The 21,339-nt window shown below is 40.4% G+C and overlaps 1 protein-coding gene across 1 annotated transcript in view; it reads left to right on the forward strand.

Moving 5' to 3' along the window:
• The first annotated feature begins 3,053 nt into the window (after positions 1–3,053).
• Positions 3,054–21,339, forward strand: part of shank2b (SH3 and multiple ankyrin repeat domains 2b) — a 300,073-nt gene continuing 281,787 nt past the window's right edge. The window contains exon 1 of the mRNA XM_085277877.1: positions 3,054–3,325. The gene's annotated coding sequence lies outside the window, so the exon portion shown is untranslated. The remainder of the gene's footprint in view (positions 3,326–21,339) is intronic.

Raw genomic sequence — 21,339 nt, forward strand, 5'->3', positions numbered from 1 at the left:
TAACATGCAGCTGTGCATAAGGCTACACGTCTATATTAGACTAAGACTGATCTCGATGTCAGTCATTTGGAGCAACTCTGCTCAAAAGTCTTATGAACACGACTGGGTAAGTTAACTTTTAGGGGGCCTTAGCTCCCTAAATAATCAACGTATTATCCCATATCATATTCAATCCTTTTCATCTTTGCAAACCTCAGTTTAACAGTATACAAATTAAGGTGTTACCTTTAAACGCAGCCTAAGACATTGTAGAGTCTAAGAACGACTGAAAGAGCCCAGTTTTCAGTATCATACACTGGCTTTAGAGTTGTGCTAACTTCATTTTTTAAACCTGAGGCAAAGGTTTAGCTGAGCTGACCAGAAGTTTTCAAAGAAGGTCAAATAAAAAATATGTTGTAAATCAGATCAGTGGAGAAACGTGCTCAGCGTTGTTTCAGTCTCACAACCACATAAAGTCAGTCCATTTTACTTTATGCAGTTTAAGTAGCTTTATTTAGTACAGACATAAACACTGCATCACACTGCACTTCAGCCATCAGCAGCCATCCTGTTCGAGCTGTGTGACATAGATTCTGTTCAATTCTTCCATTGGTATGAATAAGTTCTTTTACAAAGTGAATATTTTCTATTTTCTCACCTGTTTCTCTTTTTGCTCTTTCTCCTTTAGCTGTGTCGCTCCTTTCCCCCGCTCTCTCTGCTGTCTCTAAAGATAAACGTTAGAGATGGACCGATTCAATATTACGTATCGGTATCGGTCCGATACTGACCTAAATTACTGGATCGGATATCGGAGAAAAATAAAAAATGTAATCCGATCCATTAAATATCACGAAAGCACCTCACAAAACTTGCAACACGCCGTAACTCACCTCAGAACGTTAGCACGTCGGAGCAGTATGCATCACGTGATAGAGCGGCTGTGGCATGCCGACCTGTCAGTGGTCTGGATAGCATTTGGAGCTTCGCTGGCAACCCGGCATTTCATCTCCGACAAAGTTATCCCGAGAGAAGTAAAGCAAGTGTGTAAGTCCATCTCTGAATGTTTGTAAAGCATTCCTGCGTTAAGCTTAACAAGCGACTGCCTCTTCTTGCTGCTACTTCAATCATGAAACTGCTTAACGATCAGCTGATCGGCTTTTCTGTCTCTAGTTTGCTTTTGGCCCACTTTGCACCAGAAAGAGGAAACCAGCGGCTGAACAACAGCAGCACGTTTAAGCTTGATCAGCTGTTGTTAGAATTTATTTATTATTACTTTCTACTCGAGGATCTTTTTCTACAGCTGACGCTGGTAACTGTGTAGGGGCGGATCTAGCAAGGTTTAGCCAGGGGGGCCGATAGGGCATTAACAGGGAAAAGGGGCACAAAGACATACTTTTCTTTCTTATTCTCATTTAAAATGTCTAGCTTTTAATAAATAATTATCTGACACCCAAAGTTTTAATTTGATGTAAAATGAATAGAAGTCAATTACTGTATATAGTGACTATTAAGTCTAATATATACCCTAGTAAGCTATAGTACTTTTTCCTTTGGGAAGGTACCATCTGTGCAGTCTGCAATTTTGTTGAAGAAAGATGTTGAATCTATTTAATATTTCTTGAAAAATAATTGATTTCTGTGCATTTTTTTTCACACTGCATCAAATTAAGGTTGATTACGTCGATTAAGCATCATGAGGTGGAGTGTGAGGGGTGGTTCCCTATTTTTTATTTATTTATTTTTGTTGTTGCTGGGAGTTGGAACCCTATTAGTTAGGTTGCTTAATATTTATGCCAAGTACTCTTTAAAATACCAGAATAGGGAGGATGGTGTAGTTCTAAGTTTATTAGATTGATCAGTATTGCTGAACTATGAAATATTTTTTTTGCATACAGGTATAACAGAATAGCTTTAGTGTAGTTGTTGTTTTAAACTTGAGTATGAACTTATACAAAATGCAGCAAGATATTTAAAAAACAGTTTTGTTGATTAAAAAACACTATATCGGATTCATATCGGTATCGGCAGATATCCAAATTTATGATATCGGTATCGGTATCGGACATAAAAAAGTGGTATGGTGCCATCTCTAATAAACGTTACAGTGAAACTGAATTTACAACCCAACAAAACACTGACTGTTTCTCTTTAATCACTTTATCACAATATTCTAATGGTATAAGGGCTGCTGCTGGACACTGTAACATCCTTTTAACTTGTACTTTTAACAAGCAATGAAGTCAAACTCAACCACGGCAATGACCCTGTGTTATCAGACTTTTCATTTGCTAATGTTTTCCATGGAATTATCTCTTCGTCTTCTTTCTACCACAAGGACACCCTTATTTGTTAATGATAAGCCACGCTGTTGAAGCACACAGCAACTTCGTGTTGTGTGAATGCACCCTGACATCAGGAAACTTGTTTTTGTTATAACCTCTTCTGGTTCCAGTCAACTCGTTACAAAATCCAACATTAAAAAATAGTTATTATTATAACTATTCTAACTATTACGATGGTTACTTTTGGGCCACTATCATGCTTGAAAAAAAGAGTGTAAACTCCTCAATGGGCTCTTACATTGTGCTATGTATGATATTTTAATAATACCCTGGTGATATGTAGTGTCAGGGGGGTTGCTTCATCTTTTATAAAGAAATTCAGATCCTTTAATACCTGATTTCTTTTCATGAGCTCCATAGAAAACCTCCAGCTTTTGCCAGGCTTTAATGAAGATGTTTTATTAAACGGCGAGAGGCTTCAGTGTAACCTCCTCTGCTGATAATGAAATATCTGAATCCTTTTTAAAATGACGGTACACGCAGTGTGGGGATGATTCCTGCTCTGGATGCAGAAATGACTGCCGTCCACAGACACACATCCACTTGTCTTGAAGGAAGGCACTTTCTTGGTGTCCCTATAATACACGGCCCCCCGTCGCCCTTCCCACCACCTCCTCTCTCACTCCCCTGTTTCCCTGTCAGGCAGGGAGACGTGCCGCACGGAGCCGCGCCGAGTGTCTGTCGCCTCATATTGAATTTCAGCGCGACAGCAGTCGGCTTTCTCTCCAGAAGATCGGGTTTAAAGATCGTTCGCCGCCTCTCGCTCTCCTCTCTCTCTCGACGCTCTCTCCTCCTTCCCATCGCTACTTGCCCCCTCTCTCCTCCCGTCCACAGACCCGCACTTGGGCTGGAAGTTTCCCCAGAGCAGAGCCGCTCCACCGTCCTCGGTGCGCCCGGAGAGTCGGAGAAATGAAGCTTCACTAAGAGAAGAAAGAAGAGAGGAAGGGGCCAACAAGGCGAAAGGAATAAATCATTGAGAAGAGTCACCACCGAAGACGTCCAAGGTAAAAATGTGGCTTTTAAACATTTATTTATTTATCACTTTTTACAGTAAACAGAACCCTGCAGTAGCTTCTGACTGAGCTGTACACAGCACATGGACTTTTTTAAAAGTCTTGCAACAGAGTTTGTGGAGCATCTCCTCATATGCTGAATGTTACTGTTATGTGTGTTAAGTCAGCGGGACTTAGAGCTGTGCATGATGTTGGTTAATCTAACCTACTTAAAGACGTTTCAGCGCCACCTTTCTTTAACAACAACTTTATCAGTGGCTAACAGGTCAGGCACATTTGTTATATTATTATATAATATAGCTAATAGCTCTTGGCTATTAGAATAAAAAAAAAAACAGCAGCTGATAATTGGCTGTTTTATTATAATAATAGCAACATACATACATATACATACTACAAATTAAAATGTAAAAATTACACTGAAACAGTAACTCTTTATTAAACTCCCATATGAAATGTTATACATGATGAAAACTGAAGCTACGTTTTTCACAGCAGACATTCTGACTTGTCAAACACACTTACAGCAAATAGCATCACTAACTGCTACACCAGGCTGCAGTAATTGCTGGAACATCTTAATTGCCTTTCTGACCACCTCTTGCTTTTCCTGCTATCACAGGTCACAATGAAGAGGCAGGCTAGAGAAATAAGAGAACTATTACAGTGCAATTTAACTTGTGTTGTACCTGCTGCAGGTGTTTGTTGTTGTTTTTTGCACAGTTAATGTAGTGATTGGATTGCAGAATATTTCACACGAGGGTGTGGAGAATTTCTTTGGGAATGGCTGTGATAAACCTGCAGCATCACAGGTCATAGATATTTCACTTTGTCATAAGCCAGAAGCTACAACTTGTAATTTGTAAACACAAGTCTTAATACAAAAAACGAGGTAGCAAATGTGTATTAGTTTATCAATTAGAAAATCAATGAATCCGAAACAATAAGATCAAAATGGACTGATTCACTCGTCTCACATATTCTGATATTTTCTTCCTGTCCCAGGTATTTGTGATAGTAAACTGAATATCCTTACATGTATGATGAACAAGGCAAAAATAATTTTAGACTAAACAAGACAACTATATTGGGCATTATTTAATTTTGACCATGATGGGCAGGCAAATGTCCTACCACTTGGGCGGTGGGGGTAAGGGGTGGGGCAAAGCACTGATAAATGTTTTCATAACCACTAAGTTTATATTTCCTGGAATATGTCTTATTGTGTAGTGCCACTGCTAAGACAGTTTCTCCAATAGTAGTTTTTCCCTTGTTCCCAGGAGCATGTGTGTGATAGTGCTAATTTTTATAAGAATGGCTGTCTAATAGTTTTTTCAGCCATGAAAATTCTTTCTGCGCCAAAGTAGCTGCAACACTAAAGGGAATGTAGGTCATGTGCAGTAGCTCCAGCTTCTATTAGTATAGGCATTGTACCTTTAAAGTGACTATATTAGCAGTTATGTAGCACCTGGAGACCATGAGATGTTGATGACGCTTCAGGTGACGACATAATGACATCCGTACTATCCGTACGTCATTACCATGGCTACCAGTACACATGAGGACACGGTTTAGTGACAGGATAGTAAATACATTAGATTTCATTTTAGATTGCTGCTGTATCCGGAGCTGATGCTTTTTATTTCAAAAACAGTCCAACCAAAAAGTTGTGGGCAACCCTTAAGCAGCCCACTAGTTCCTGCAGTGGAAAATAGTCTTTTGACTCACAGCTGAGTGTGTTCATTTCCCTGTAACTGACAAAGAGCCAAATTGAGCTTGAAATGTTGTTGGGTTCATTTTCTTTTTGAAGGAGGCATTTTAAAATGGAAAGGGGTTTCTGATGTGCCATTTGTACTTTTTTGTTAGATTGATTGTGTGATTGATTTATTTTCAACAAAACCCTTTAAAAATCCATTAGAAAAATGTTTAAAATTGTCCAATAGTTGGGCAGTTTTTAAGATTTTTAGGCATCACTCTTAGTTTTCTCCATTATGACTAGATTTACTTATTGCTCCATTTTATATCATGTGTGACCTGCCAATACATTGTTTTTCTTTCTAAGAATTATAACCTGCAAAAATAAAGTTTCCTTAATCAGATCTCATGAAATTACAGAAAATATGTTGGAAAAAGGTCATTAATTTGCACTAAATATGCATTTAAATTAGCCAGGATTTAATCACGTTTGTTTAGTGATTGGTTTTGTTTGCAACAAAAAAGCCAAAAAATCTGTTAAAAGTATCAAATCACAATTCTTTGAATGTGGGTAGACTTCCTGTCCTGACATAAATGCATTAGGAGAAACAGTGATGTTACCAGAGAGATCACCTATTTCATTCTTGAATTCCTTTTATCCATTTTTTTAAGTTCTTAGAAACCTCCTCCAGAAAACTTTTTATATATACACTTATATTCGGTGGCATTATCTACACTTTGCTAGCAGCTGTGTCAAATTTTCAAGTATATTTTTGCATATTATTTATCTTTTTTTTGCATATTATTTATTTCCTCTTTACTAAAAAACTTGATGCGACTGACTGTGAGGTAGCAGAAGAAAGCTTTTTTCCCTCTGGGTGGGCATTCCATAAAAAAGCAGCTTTTGGCTGCTCTTTTATTCACGAGGAGTTACCACAGTGCAGAGTGGCACGTTTGACTTGGCAGACTTTTTACACCAGATGCCCATCCTGACACAGCTCTCCCAGGGATTTGTGTACCCTCCTGTTCTTAAACCAGGGATTTTTTTCTTTGCATGTTAGGCACACTGAGTGGGAATTTCATCCTCCAAGTTAATCCAGCTTTAGTTTGACAATTTTTAACAATAAATGGTACTACACAATATCTGCAGAAACAGTTTAAGGACTGGGGAACATTTCAAAGTTTCATTCTTTTAAAATTCTTAAAAAATCTCAGCCAGATAGGCATTTTTTTTTTCAGAAATAAGGATTCACGTTACTTGTGTGCTGTTAAAGGAAGCTGTGCCAGGATTTCATGAAACCATATCATTTAAGTCCCCCTGTATCTCTCATAAGTGACTTCCAATCTGAGCAACCAAGGTTTGGCATTTACTGTTGGCTAATTTACCTAAATGTCAGGTGTAAGCATATAGGTGGGTGGACCGCCTCATTTACCTAGAGATGTTTAATTAATGTGTGACGGTTGTACTGCTTGCACCTGCTGCCTTCTTTCTGTGCTACAGTATGTATTTCAGGCATCATGCCACAGGTTTTTGAAAAGGAATATTAATTTCTGTAGCTTTCAATTTCCTCCCACAGCCTGTTTTTGTTTCCTGGACACAAGAGAAACCGATCCATGCTCAGATCCACTACTTAGATCACTGATCTGAAAAGGCTTGTTGGTTCTCTTAGATGTTGTCAGTGGTCTGAAAAGTCTTTCTTCAGCTCTATTCTTGTTTTCTATTTTATGTCATACAATTAGAAATTACAAATTTAAAGGTCTGTTTCAAGAGTAACATACACTGTATTTTCCGCACTATAAGGCGCACTTAAAATCCTTTAATTTTCTCAAAAATCGTCAGTGCGCCTTATGTATGAATTTTGGTTGTGCTCAGTGTTGCCAACTCCTCAGTAAGGAAAATCGCTATTGGCTGTCCTAAAAGTCGCTAGAAATTTCTTTTAGTAATTATTGTTTTTTAATGTCACAATTCCAACCCTGCTCCTTTATCTGGGCTTGGACCGGCAAAAGTGACCCGAAATAGGCACTCTGGTGAGGTTACTTTGTGTGTGTGTGTGTTTATAAGTAGTTTTAAACCTTGTGATCCACAAAACAGCATAACAGTAAAAGAAGAACTGACTGCGTTACAGTCAGTGCGGGAGCAGCAGCTTCGCTCATGTGCCATTCATTTGCAGTTTGGACGCATAGGGGTGAACGTCTCCTGCCCTGATAGCAGCTGGGGGAGGACTATCCTCCGCCCGTGAGTGCTTTGGCACGGGTGAGGTGCCCACCGCAGCACCGCTGCTTGTTGAGAGTAAGAGCGATAGGCGTTTTCACGTCAAAAAGTCGTCATAAATAAGTCTCCAATAACACCAGAAAAAGTCGCCAGATTTGTCGCTAGTCGCTTTTTAGAAAAAAGGTCGCTAAGGGGCTCTGAAAACCCGCTAAATATAGCGACAAAGTAGCTAAATTGGCAACACTGGTTGTGCTTACTGACCTCGAACCAATTTTATGTGGTACACGGCGCTCACAAATCTGTCAAAAATGTTTTAGCCCGACTTTGGTAAGCTACGAAGCTGCACTGCTTGATGAATTGTCAGTGTCATGGTCCTGGGTCGTTGACCCAGCGTTTTGTGTTTTGTGATTATTTCCCTCTGTTCTAGTTATTCTGTGTCCTCCCCCCTTGTGTCCGGTTCGGGTTCTAGATTTCCTGTTTTGTTCTGAAAGTCTGTGTCTGTTGTCATTGTGTTCAGCTTGTGTCCTCCAGTCATCATGTGTATTCAGATCAGCTGTTCTTCCCTCCTGTGTGCGATTACCCGATTACCTTGTGTGTGTGTGTGTGTGTGTGTATATATATAGTGGGTGTCGGTCTGTGTTCGTTGTCGGCTCGTCTGTGTTTCTTGGTATCCTGGTCCTTGGTCTGCGTCTCTCTGCTCCGCTCTCCGTTTTGTAAGATTTCAGGTTTGCTCTTTAGTTTCTCCCAGTTTAGGTTTGTCATTACTCATGCTTCATTGCCTGTTTTTGCCACTGCCACCGTGTAAATAAACTTCACTCGTATCATCAGTTTGCTGCATTTTGGGTCCTCCTTTTCCTCCACTCCACACGGCTCGCTCCGCCAGCCGTGACAGTCAGAGCATTACGGCTACCGTAGTCAGGAGCCTTGCTGAGTAATCTGGGTCCAAAACTCCATCTCCTTCAGGTCCCAAAGTCAAATGATCACTGCGGCATCACTGAGAGCTAAAAACAAAAAAAATGATCGATGTTGCTGCTTTACCAGGTGCAACAATTAAGTTTAACATCCAGGCATCCATGAAAACAGAATTTATTACATTTAACAGAGTTAGAAGTTAGCAGGAAGTTAGCTCGCTAGCTTCCACCTAAATATGATATAGCATGTTCTGACAGAGATTTCTGAAAAAAACGTACAGCTCTGCTATCACTTCCAACATAAATGACTCCAGATCATTACAGACTACAGGACCACCAAACCCTCCCCCGCATCCTCTGATGTCTCTTTCCTCAACGAGCTCAACAACCTTTATGCTCGTTTTGAGCGAGGGAATCCAACAACCACAACCAAAGCAGACGTGACGCCAGACCACCAACCTCTGACTCTCTCCCCCACCGATGTAAGAGCGGTGCTGAGCAGGATCAATGTCCACAAGGCTGCAGCTCCTGATGGCATCCCCGGGCGTGTTCTCAGAGCGTGTTCTGGGGAGCTTGCAGGAGTGCTCACAGACATATTCAATCTGTCCTTGGCTCACGCTGTGGTACTGGCCTGCTTCAAATCCACCTCCATCGTCCTGATGCCCAAAAACTCCAACCCATCTAGCCTCAATGACTACCGCCCAGTAGCACTCACCCCCATCATCACAAGGTGCTTAGAGCAGCTGGTCCTAGCACACTTCAAATCCTGTCTCCCCCCACCCTGGACCCCCACCAATTCGCATACCGCCGGAACAGGAGCACAGAGGATGCAGTCTCCATCGCACTGCACTCTGTCCTCTCACACCTGGACAACAACAACACCTACACCAGAATGCTGTTTATAGACTTCAGTTCAGCATTCAATACAATCCACCCCTCAAAACTCATCAGGAAACTGACAGACCTGGGCATCAGTTCCCTCATCTGCAAATGGTTACTGGACTTCCTGACCAACCGCCCCCAACATGTTCGGCTGGATAACCGCTGCTCATCTACAATCACGATGAACACCGGTGTACCACAAGGCTGTGTGATGAGCCTTTTCCTCTACTCCCTCTTCACCCACGACTGCAGACCTGCTGATGGTTCCAACACCATCATTAAGTTTGCAGATGTCACCACGGTGATTGGCCTCATCAGTGACAACGATGAGGCCGCCTACAGGGAGGAGGTGGATCGTCTGGCTGAGTGGTGCGACACAAACAACCTGCTGCTTAACACTGAGAAGACCAAGGAGCTCATCGTGGACTACAGGAGCAATGCTGACCCACATCCACCCATCTACATTAAGGGGACGGCTGTGGAGCGTGTGAGCAGCTTCAAGTTCCTGGGAGTCCACATCTCCGAGGATCTCACCTGGACGACCAACTGCTCCAAGCTGGTCAAGAAGGCTCTTCTTCTTGAGGACTCTGAGGAAGAACCACCTGTCCTCAGACATCCTGGTGAACTTCTATCGCTGCACCATCGAGAGCATCCTGACCAACTGTATAACAGTCTGGTACGGGAACTGCTCTGCCTCGGACCGGAAGGCGTTGCAGAGGGTTGTGAAAACTGCCCAGCGCATCGCCGGAGCACCACTTCCTGCCATAAAAGACATCTACAGGAAGCTGTGTCTGAAAAGGGCTGGGAAAATCATCAAAGACCCCAGTCACCCATCACATGGACTCTTCCCCCTCCTGCCCTCTGGGAGGCGCTACAGGAGCCTCCGGACTAAGACCACCAGGTACCGGAACAGCTTCTTCCCCACAGCTGTCAGACTCCTGAACTCTGCCTCCTGACATCTGACCCACGTTAACACATGGACTGGACATACACACACCCACAACCACCTGCACACACACACACACAATGGACAACTGTACCCTCAAACACACAATAATAACATGGACTGAACCACCACTCACAACCACTAGCACTTTATACAGCCTCTGTAGAAATTATCCACATATCTCACTTATCTTAACTGCACTACTGTATAGCTCTGTGTAAATAATCATTCTGTACAATACGATAATTTTTAATTCTACAACTGTTTATAACCTGCATAGTTCACATTTCTGTATAACTGTATATCTCAGATTTCTGTATAGTTTTTTTTTATTTATAGCCTGTTCATAGCCTGTACATAGCTTGTACTCACTACAGCCTGTACATACTTATAGTAACATACTTCATACCGTGTACATTATAACATACCATAATAGACCCATTTCTGTAATACACTCACATATCTATATTATTGCTAATATATATTGTAATATATCTATATCATGGCTAAAGCACTTCTGGATGGATGCAAACTGCATTTCGTTGCCTTGTACCTGTGACATGTGCAATGACAATAAAGTTGAATTCTATTCTAACTCTATTATAAAACTGGTTTATTGTCTGACTTACAAATTATTAGTCTATGAGTGTTCTGCGTCCCAGAGTATCTCAATGGCTTCAAAAAGCACTGTTACTGTAAAAAGATATGGTAAATGTTAAACCTAATTACTGCCTCTTTATATGCTGTAAAACTCTTCTTCTTCGCTATGGTTTTCAGGAAGTACTGTTTACAGTGTAATTATTTCCTTCCTTTCAGAATCTGGTATCAGTCTTTTGATGTAAGTGCATACAACTCCCATTAACTACATTCAATTTTCCAACTCTGAAGTCAATGCAACAAAGATGAAAAATGTCTTGAATTTTTTGGTGCATTGCATATGCATTCACAGCGGTCGTACAGATATTGTATTATGATGTGCACATATAGTATTCCAATTCAGTTCAGTTTTATTCATATAACAAATCAAATCACGACACCAGGCTCCTCAGTAACATGTGAAAGAACCATGCACCCCATCCTCACGCTGGTTACATACTGCTGTGGGATGGCTACCCCTTCTTTATTTTGCACTCCACCACTCTACCTGGGCCATGGCTAATGCTAGCAGAGGAGATCTGAGGACCTCAGTATACCATTAATCGGTATTACCGACAGGTGGAGATTTAGAATTGCCATTGGTTGCCGTCTTGATATCTCGCTCCACAGAGATTGTGTCCAATGATTACAAGCCTTGTGTCTCCAGTGAGAGAGATGCTGCCCCACACCATCACAATGCCTCCACTGAAAGCTGTTACCCTATCATTGCAGCTGTCATCATAGTGTTCTCCAAGTCTTTGTGGGAATCCAACTGCCGTATGCAGCTGGACTCATCGCTGAACATAACAATCCATAAATAATAATAATAATAATACATTTTATTTGAGGGCGCCTTTCAGAAACCCAAGGTCACCTTACAAAAAACAAAATCAATAAAAGGAACAATAGTCATAAAATACATAAAATAAGTTAAAATTACAAAACAGAGCTTGACAACAGATAAAATCAGCATTAAAGCGAATAAGCCAGTTTAAACAGATGTGTTTTGAGCTGTGTCTTAAATACGGAGAAGGAGTCAATATTTCTTAGTGCAGGAGGAGGAGAGTTCCAGAGCCGAGGAGCAGAGCGACTGAAAGCTCTGTTCCCCATAGTAATAAGGTGCGAGGATGGAACAGTAAGATGAATAGCAGATGATGATCTGAGAGGGCGGGAAACAGTGGTGATATGGAGCAGGTCACACAAATATGAAGGAGCAGATTTATGGATACACTTGTATGTAAGAAGTAAGATTTTAAAATTTATCCTGGCTTCTATGGGCAACCAGTGAAGCTGCTGAAAAACTGGGGTAATATGAGCTCTTGACGGAGTGCAAGTTATGACCCAAGCTGCAGAATTTTGTCACATGTTCAGGTTCCATGTCCATGCTGTGAACACCAGCACAAACAGCCTGATACTGAAACATAATCATGACAGGCCTCCTGGCAGCCCTATGATACCGGAGATTGGCTGTGTGCAGTCTCTTCCTGGTTGTCTGGGTTAGAGAGCCGTCGGCCATATTGTCCTGCAAACCTTGATTTAAAATCTGTAGAAGACTGCCTACAGTAGTACTATACTGTACACTGGGACGTGGCCTGTTTCTGACATTTCCTCTTAAATGTAACTTGGCCTTCAGTTTGCAGGTAGTACCATGGCTCACTCCAAATAATGCTGCAGCCCGGAGTTGCAGAACACCAGCCTGAAGTTGCTCTATGGCAATACAGACCAGTCAATCATGGTATGCTTGGTCAAACACACCTATTGACCACTTTAGCAAGGTCTATGCTCACAGGTGGTGAAAACCAGGTGCCTTGTTATCAGCACCGCAGTACCAGAAGCTCAAAACAAGAGTCGATAGAAGAATAGGCTGCAGTAGTTTTTTCATGGGTGCAACCAACATACTGAACTCCCAAAAAATATTTTCTTTACAAATGTGGCACCATTTAAGGAGCAATAAAGACATTTTCCAATAGAAAGCTTTATTGGCAAGAAGCATTGTTACAACAAATTTCTTTTATAGTTTATAGTTCATATATATATATATATATATTAAATATGGTATTAAATGTGCAATAATGTTGGGTAATAAATGCTAAGGAGAGCATCAGATTTAATCAGAAATTAAAAGAAAACTCACCACTGACAGCATCCGATAGTTCGAACTGTATTGCAAAAGTCAAATTGTATTACTATAGCACAAAGAGAAAGATTATAATTTATTTCAAGCAGTACTTTGAGACAGCGGGGAAGAAAACTACATTTTAACAAGAATAAATAGAACTAGAGTCAGGGAAGGTAGCCATCTGGCTTATCCGGAACAGAGAAGTGCAAACACTCGGGTTGGTGAGTCTAGAAGCTGCAGATCAGAAGCCTTTAGGTGCAGGGCCAGGGATGCACGGAGAGAGACCACAGAGAGGAAAAAGCACAAAATAAAGGGGGATGATAAATAGAATAACAAGCTTGGGATTCATCTACGAAATTACACGCAACTTTAATAGCTTTGGTTTTAAACGTTGGTTAAACCTTATTTTAACATTAAGCCTAACCTCTAGCATAGGTAATATTATGTGCATTTATGTACATGTGCACTTGAATGGAGGAAGCAAGCCAACCAATTTTGCATATGGTTTGTTCCTAAGCAAATATTTAAATTGCCAGGTATGCCAGTAACTTGATAATCAGCTCTGTGCTCTGCTGTGGATGAACTCTAACGGTGCTGGTTGTCCCTGCAGCCTTGGTAAGCTCAGCACATGAAGCAATTCTAGGTCCGTTGCAGGTTCTGATTGGAGTGAACCTCCAGATCATGAAGGTTCACCTCATATCTCCTGAACTAAACAAGTACAGACATTGCCAGTTGAAGTCCAGATCTCAAGGACCACAAACAGACACCTGGCTGGGAAATACTGGGGCTGGGTGGTTAACTGTGACTTTACTGCAGAGTTATACATCTACTGCAGGTGAAAAAATAAGGAAATAGACCCTCTAACATTTTAAAAATGTGAATGTTATATTTTTATTACTGTAACCAGCTTTATTTTGATAAAAAAAAATTAATAAACTAAAATATACAGGTTAAAGATGATCAAATATTGACCAAATATGTTCAATATCTAGACGAGAGCATTGAGTGCTAAGGTAACAGGTGACACTAACCGAGTGTTCCAGTGGCAGGTGGGTCAAACACTGGCCTTACACATTGTTTATGCCTTAACATTTATAGTCAACATCCTGTGTTGTTTATGTTTTGTTTAAATATTTAAAAGAAATACATCACTGTCTCTTGTATTTCAATTAAAATAAAGATCTGAGATTGGGTTTTTATGACTCCTGACTTTGGAAATGGCTGCTCAACAAGTTCCCGGTGTACTCCTCCTCCTCCTCCTCCCATTAGCTGTTATGTTTCTTGGATTCTTTCCAGGCACATTGAGCCATGTTTTGGAGACACTGGGAATTTGAATATTGGGGGTTTAGTGTGTGTGTTTTTTTTAAGATAGTGTTAATAATCAGCTGACTAATTCAAAATTTAACAAACCCTAAAGTCTTTTCCTAAGACAAAAGACTGAGGAACCTTCAATTAAATTTAGTTGCCTCAAGGTGCTTCATATTGTAACGTAAAGAACACACAGCGATACAAAGACAACAAAGAAAAACACCAACCCTCATATGACACCCTATGAGTAAGTACTTTGGCAACAGTGGGAAGGAAAAACTCCCTTTTAGAAAGAAGACAGGACAAAGACGTGCTGTGGAAGAGAGCCAGAGGTGAATAATACTTAATAATTAAAGCAGAGAAGTGCATATGTGCTTTAAGCCTGTGCATCTAAAGTGTGAAACCTGCAGCATTTGGAAAAGCACACTAGTATTAGATGTGTTTTGTATGATGCATCTTTTGAATGGACAGATCTGCTGTAGAAAAAAAGACACTATTATCTGCACTTACAATTGCCTCAGTAAACCAAGGTTTAATGCAGCCACAGGAGATGCTGCCATTCTGAAGGAGTTTACAAGCCAGATTTATGAGCTCTGTAGCTTGACTGAAATAAAAGAGATTTTTTTCTTCCTCACTTTAAGGGTTCTTGAGTCATTCTGGGAAATGTGAAGCCAGAAGAGAAATCCACATCTGCCTTACCATAATAAAGATAAATATAAGAGTATTAGACAGAAACTAAATGGAAAACCTGAGCTGCCAGTAAGAAGTCGCCCTCATGTCTCTGGAGAGTGCTGCCCTTTCCTGCTCCTCATTTAGCTCTTCTCTGACACAGAGCCGAGGGAGGGGAGGGGACAACAGGAAATGTTTGTGTGTGAGAGAGAACGAGAGAGAGCAAACTTTGAACTTGTCTTCAGACGTGATCAAAGTTAAACTTTGATGTCAGGGTCCAAACCCTCTATCAGCCCTGAAGGAGTCGCTCATCACTCTTATTAGAAATGTACGCCGTAGGGTCGCTAGCCAAAAGTCTTTGTAATGTCTGATTGACTGCTTGAGTGAATAGAGCAGGCTACTCTCTGTCCTTCTTCATGCACGCTCTGTCTAGGCAGCATCCTTGCCCCAAACCAATCTGAGGTAGTGAGAATGTGTCTGACACAAACCATCTCCTGTTGCATGGCTACATGTGTGAAAGGGCAACTCTGGACAGAGACAGGATGGGATTCTCCTGACGCTGTGAGACGTGTGCTGTTGCAGAGTTTTTAGCTTGTGATATAAAGTGCTTTGAGTTGATTGTCCTTGTGATTCGGTAGCATACAAATAATGTTACGCCCCTCTGCAGCCCCTAATCTCTTTGCAGCGGCAGTGCAAGAGTATTCAGCTGTTGCTAATTGATCACACCTGGTGAGGTGTGGATAAAGGCGTACCTGAGGCAGGCTTTCGGGGAAGCACACCAGCTATTTTAGCTAACCCCCTATATAATTTAAAATAAAACCTCATCTCTGTGAAATTCTGGTATTAGTCTCCATATTTGTGTTGCAACTCTTGAGCCGGGTCGTAACAGTAAATAAGTAAATGCATTGAACTGAACTGATGTCCATGTATAAAAGCAGTTTAAGAGAGGCATACAGCAAATGAGGATAACTATGAAAGTGAGAGATTGTATAGATATGGAGAAGATGGGAGGGAGGAGGTGGTTGACAATCTGTCGTGCTTCAAAACTTTCTCATTCCCTTCCTGTCCCCTCACTCCCCCCAGTTTTTATTTTACTTCTCTCTCTCTCTCTATCTCTTCGCCCACCCGGCGTGCTTGTTGCCCTCTCCTGCTGTGACTCGCATCTGTTGGGGAAAAGGCTGATCTTTAGTCTTGGCAGGGAATCACCAGCATGCCCACTGCCGCTTCAGACTGGTATTTGTGACGCAGCGGATTGCACTGGAGGATTGATATTGGGTCTATATTTCATGCTTCTTACCTGCATACATTATCCCAAAAAACTTTGACTACAGTGCCCACTTTTAGATCCTTTCATAATTTCCCGTTGTACAAACACTTATAGTTATTTTGGTAACGTGGGAATGTTTGGGCTTGAGGCCCCAGTCACACAGGTGACCAGTTAGTGACCTCCTGGTAACCACCAGTCACTAGGATAAAATGTGTATTCCCTGACCAGTTGTGGGTGCAGGCAGTCATTGTGAAGTCAGTTGCTAATAAGGGAAAATTGATCATTCCCCGATTTCTCGGTGATGTTGTTGAGTGGTTACTGAGATTGAAACCTCCAGTTTCATTGCAATTTCAGAATTAAATAGAAATAATAAATCCTATCCTATTCTTACTCACATTACTTGGCCCACTTAAGGATGTTTTTTGCTTTACTGAGTAACTGCTGTGTGTTTCTCATCATGGACTTAGTGATCAGGTGCTCCTTTGTCCTCCATCTGCTTTCTTCTTCTTTGGTATTAACTCCGATGTCAGCCTTTTTCTTTCTTGTAAGGTGAACCACAGTTTATGTTTAAGTGGATACACCACTTTCTGTTTGTTTGGAAAGGTGTGGCCATTTTGGTTTAATCCTTTGACACTTCAGTTTCTTTAGTGAAATTCTTTTTTTTCTTTAGCTGTCAGGCTGCTCTCTTAGGACATTATCACTCATTTCTCAGTGATCCACCTCAGCATAAACACACGGCCTACATGGAGAAACAGGCATGTCAGTATGCAGAAGGAATGGATTACTTTGATTACTTTAATACTCTTCCATCTTCTTTAAAAAGCTTAAAAACGATGTGCCACCAAAATGAAAACGGGTTTGCAGCATACACGTTGCAAGTAGGACCAGTAGAGATGTAAACACACTGTGATGTTTGTATTTTTACCAGTCGTCATTTGCTAACCTTTTCTTTCTGCTGCAAATATAACCATCACTGATGTTTGCCACTGCATTATGTTGTGGGTTTGTGATGGAACGAGTTGAAAAACAGGAGGAGTCCCAGGAATTATACAGACTAGTTAGAAAAAAGGAATGAAAGAGTTCAGAGAGTTTACAGAGTACAGCATTGAAACAGTGCTTCCTCGTTCTTCACCAAGACAATCCTGGAGTGGCTTTAAGACTCTTCCTGTACTTTCATAGAACATCTGTGTGATGGATGTGCAGATGCTCCCCGTGCTACATGACAGAGCTTGAATGTCTTTTTTTTTTTTTTTAAATCCATTTGGTAATAAATACAGAGCATGTGTTGTGCAAAAACTAAACCTTGATAGGAAGTTTGATTATATAGCAGAACCAGCTGATCAACCAATAACAAGTACAAACCGGGATCATGTTTAACTGTTGTAGTGACTCATCACATCACATCATCTTTGATCCTCAGCTGCTTACTTGTTTGTTTTGCCCCGTTTCTCCTCCCCACCCTTCCTTAGAGATTTGACTGTGTGCAAAGGCAGTTGCATCAACAGCAACTTTACTGTGTAATCGTATTCTACTGAAACATACAATAACTGCTAAATGCATTTACTCTACAAGAATATAATAAATTATTTACAGCCTCTAATTCTAGGTCCAAACCTTACAGGAGATATTGGAAGTAACTGTGTTTCAGGTTATTGTGTCGTATCATTTTGTTTATAAATGGGCCTTTTCTGCAACTTTAAAACAGACTCTGCATTATTCAACCAATCAAATCTTGCATTTGTCATTTGAATGACATCCTCAAGAATGAAGTGGTAGAGGCAGAATTAGTAATATTTTATGACATTGTAAATTTCCTAGCGCAGCACAGAGACGCACACGGAACATAAAATAAACAACAAGCAGGAAACAAATTTCACAAAGGACTACCCCTCCCCCACCCACTCTTTTTTCACTTCAGGGACACTAGTGGGGAGGAAAACTGTTGTAGGTGGATGAGTTGATGTGATTAATGCTGATGCTTTGTGTTTACCATGTTGCGTAATCATAAATGGAATTTGCATGTAACAAGCAATTCGTATCACTCAGTGTAGAAGTCTTAAAGACGACAACCCATGAGACAAACGATATTCACTGTACGACATGTGAAAGTTTGCAGAATACATAGACCCCATATGAAATATGATATGAGGTTTTTTGTAAATGTGAATATTTAAAGCTGATAATATTTAACCATAGACGTGTATAGAATACTCCAGTGATTTAATTTCCTGTTGAAACCTCTGACGTCTTTCATTCTAGCACCTTAAATAATAATATAAATGAGAATTCAGTTGGTTTCAGTGCAATGTTTTCATGGTCATTATATCTCATTATCCAACCACTCACTAACCTTGCAATTGTGTTTATGCAGGATGGTGCTTATTCTCTCTGTTCATCTCACAGCCTTTAAATCTGTGTCATTTATCTCACGCAGTTTCATTGATTGCCCCCAACCCCCCATCCCCATCTCCCTGCCTGTGACTGATTGGACACTTTTTACTCACTTTTCTCTGAGCTGCTGCTGATTTCAGCCTCCATTTTCCTCGACATTTTTTTAACCTTATGCTTTTTTGCTGTTATTTCAACAAACATTGACATGGGATGCTCGATAAGAGTGTTTTCCCAGTATAGAAGTTTCATTGTGACCGCGATGAGTTGCTTTTCTTTTTAAATTGGACTCATTTAAGTGTGGACCCAGATGGCTACTAATACAAAGAAGATGAGCATATACAGTCTGTTAGGCAGATGACAATATGAGTGCTTTGAGATAAAAAGTGGGACACTGAAAAATAAAAATGTCTGAGTGAGTGCGTGTGTGTGTGTGTGTATGTGTTTGTGCGTTTGCGTGCTTGTGTGTGGGAGGTGGGGTTCCAAGTTTTTGAGTGAGCAAACAAATTACCAGCCAAGTGAACAAATTTGGCAAAGAAAACTGAGAATCAGGGCACAAATTCAGGCAGAGCAGACACTAAATCAAAGAGACATACAGAGAGAAACGGAAGGTCCTGCTTCGAAATCACAGTCCTCTGACCTGCTGCCTTTCACATTGCAGTAGATGCTGCTTCTGATTAGATGGCAGAAATGAAAAGTGGCAGAACTCAAAGAGGATAACCTTGACCCGTGAAGGTGGTAACCTTCTCAAGAGAAAGTCAACACTCAATAAAGCCCTGAAAATGTGCTAGAAGATGGAGCTTTGAGTTTCAATCTCTGCTTGGGCCGGTATCACCGCGTTTGTTCCTACAGGTTATGCTAACTGTGGTGTATAATTCCAGCACTTGGAAACCAACAATATTAGAAATAGATGATCATATAGGGACTCTCTGAACTGCTGACCTTTAAAGAGCGTTGGGGGAGCTAATGAAAAAAGTCATATATCATACATTATGTATATATGTTAATTCATAACTGACAGGAGAAAGCGATTTGTTACACTGCTCGTTACTTTACATTGTTACTCTGTAAAATGACCTAAAACTCAGTGTCACATAGTTACCAGTTAACAATATAAACTTGAGGCTACAGTTCCACAGATTAACACAAATCCCACACACGCACAATCTTTCTTTTACTGTTTTTTGTATGAATACAAACGCAAAACAATATTGAAATTCAGTCCAAAGAGACTTCAAAGAAACGTTGATTCGTCTCTACAAACATAAATATGTTGAAATTAAGGCTGTAAGACTGACTGCTTATCCCTCTTTTTGTTACCTGTTGAAGGTTTGGCTCAGGCTGTTGGGCTTTGGTTGGCATACACTTACACATTATTATCAGTATTAGTAATGATTCAATGCAGAGAGATGTATGATCACATAGTGAGTGATGAAGGTGACTGGAAAGGAAAAACTCAATGCATCATGTGAATCCCCCAGCAGCCTACACCTACTGCATCATACCTAAGGGAGGATTCAGGGTCACCTGATCCAGCCCTAACTATGTGCTTTAGCATGAGCAACCAGAGATGTTACCTTTAACTAATTTTTGCTACCTCTCATTTTATGGGGGGTTTAGCCATTTTGAGTTAAGGCAGTTTTTAATTTAGAGATTATTAAAATGAAACTAAATTTTACTGATATTTTTTTTTGTTGGTGGGGGGGTTATAGTCAAGATTGTTCGTTCTGTACCTCTCAGTACACTGACCCACTTTTAGCCTTTACAGGACATATAAATAATTCATTTCCTATATGTCCCCACTGTATCTATGTATGTCTGTATGTAGTACAGTGGTTGGAAATATTCACAGGAAAGATCCATGAGAAGGATGGCTTCCACATTCACTTAAAAGAGGTATCAGCTGCATAGAATCGAGGCCTTTGTTCTTTTATGCTGTTTTGTTGCTTACAGATCATTCAGTTGGTTTTTGTTGTATTTTCATGACATTTTTACATAAAATGGGGGCAAGTATTCTGAAATAACTTGTTGCACATTGTATGAAATTAGCAGTTGCTAGTCTACTTAACTGTTACTTGCTATGACAAATACAATGACTGACTTGTCTGCAGAAACTGGACAAATCTCTCTACAATTAAAATGAAAAGATTGATTTTCAAAAAAACTGAAAATGAAATTTTATACCCTTAGTTTTTTGCACTAATCAAAGTCCAGGATGATTTTTGTACTGGCTTCGTATTAGCATGTTGGTTTAGTGGAGAATGGCATTTACTGTATTCAAAACACTTTAAACTGCATACCAGAGTTGGCCATGCTTTAATACAGCATTTTTTCTATATGCTTTAAGGACTTTATGTAATATTAACATAACACCCATGTCTTTGGACTGTGGGAGGAATCCAGAGTAACCACAATTCTAACCAGTGCTAACCGCTGCACCACTGTGTTGCAGGAGACTGGAGAATATATTGAATTTTAGCAATATATCAAAATGATTTCATCACAGGTATAGATTATGACAGTGTTATTTATATCAATATAGTTTTATCTTGAACATTTAAAAGCTTGGGCACAGCCACCAAACCCCTGACTGATGAAATACAAATTCTTCAACAAAGCCGTGCCAGTGTTGCATTTACAGTTACAAATGATCTTCTTATGGCCTCTGACAGTGGACTCATCTCTGTGCTTGTCCTGCTAGACCTCAGTGCAGCGTTCGATACTGTCGACCATAATATCCTATTAGAGCGATTAGAACATGCTGTAGGTATTACAGGTACTGCACTGCAGTGGTTTGTATCATATCTATCTAATAGACTCCAGTTTGTTCATGTAAATGGAGAGTCCTCTTCACACACTGAGGTTAATTATGGAGTTCCACAGGGTTCAGTGCTAGGACCAATTCTGTTTACATTATACATGCTTCCCTTAGGCAGCATCATTAGAAGACATAGCATAAATTTTCACTGCTA

This window comes from Mchenga conophoros, linkage group LG1, assembly GCF_057382185.1.
Source record: "Mchenga conophoros isolate Kocher_MC1m ecotype Shallow Benthic linkage group LG1, M_conophoros_male_GT1.1, whole genome shotgun sequence".
Classification (NCBI taxonomy): domain Eukaryota; kingdom Metazoa; phylum Chordata; class Actinopteri; order Cichliformes; family Cichlidae; genus Mchenga; species Mchenga conophoros.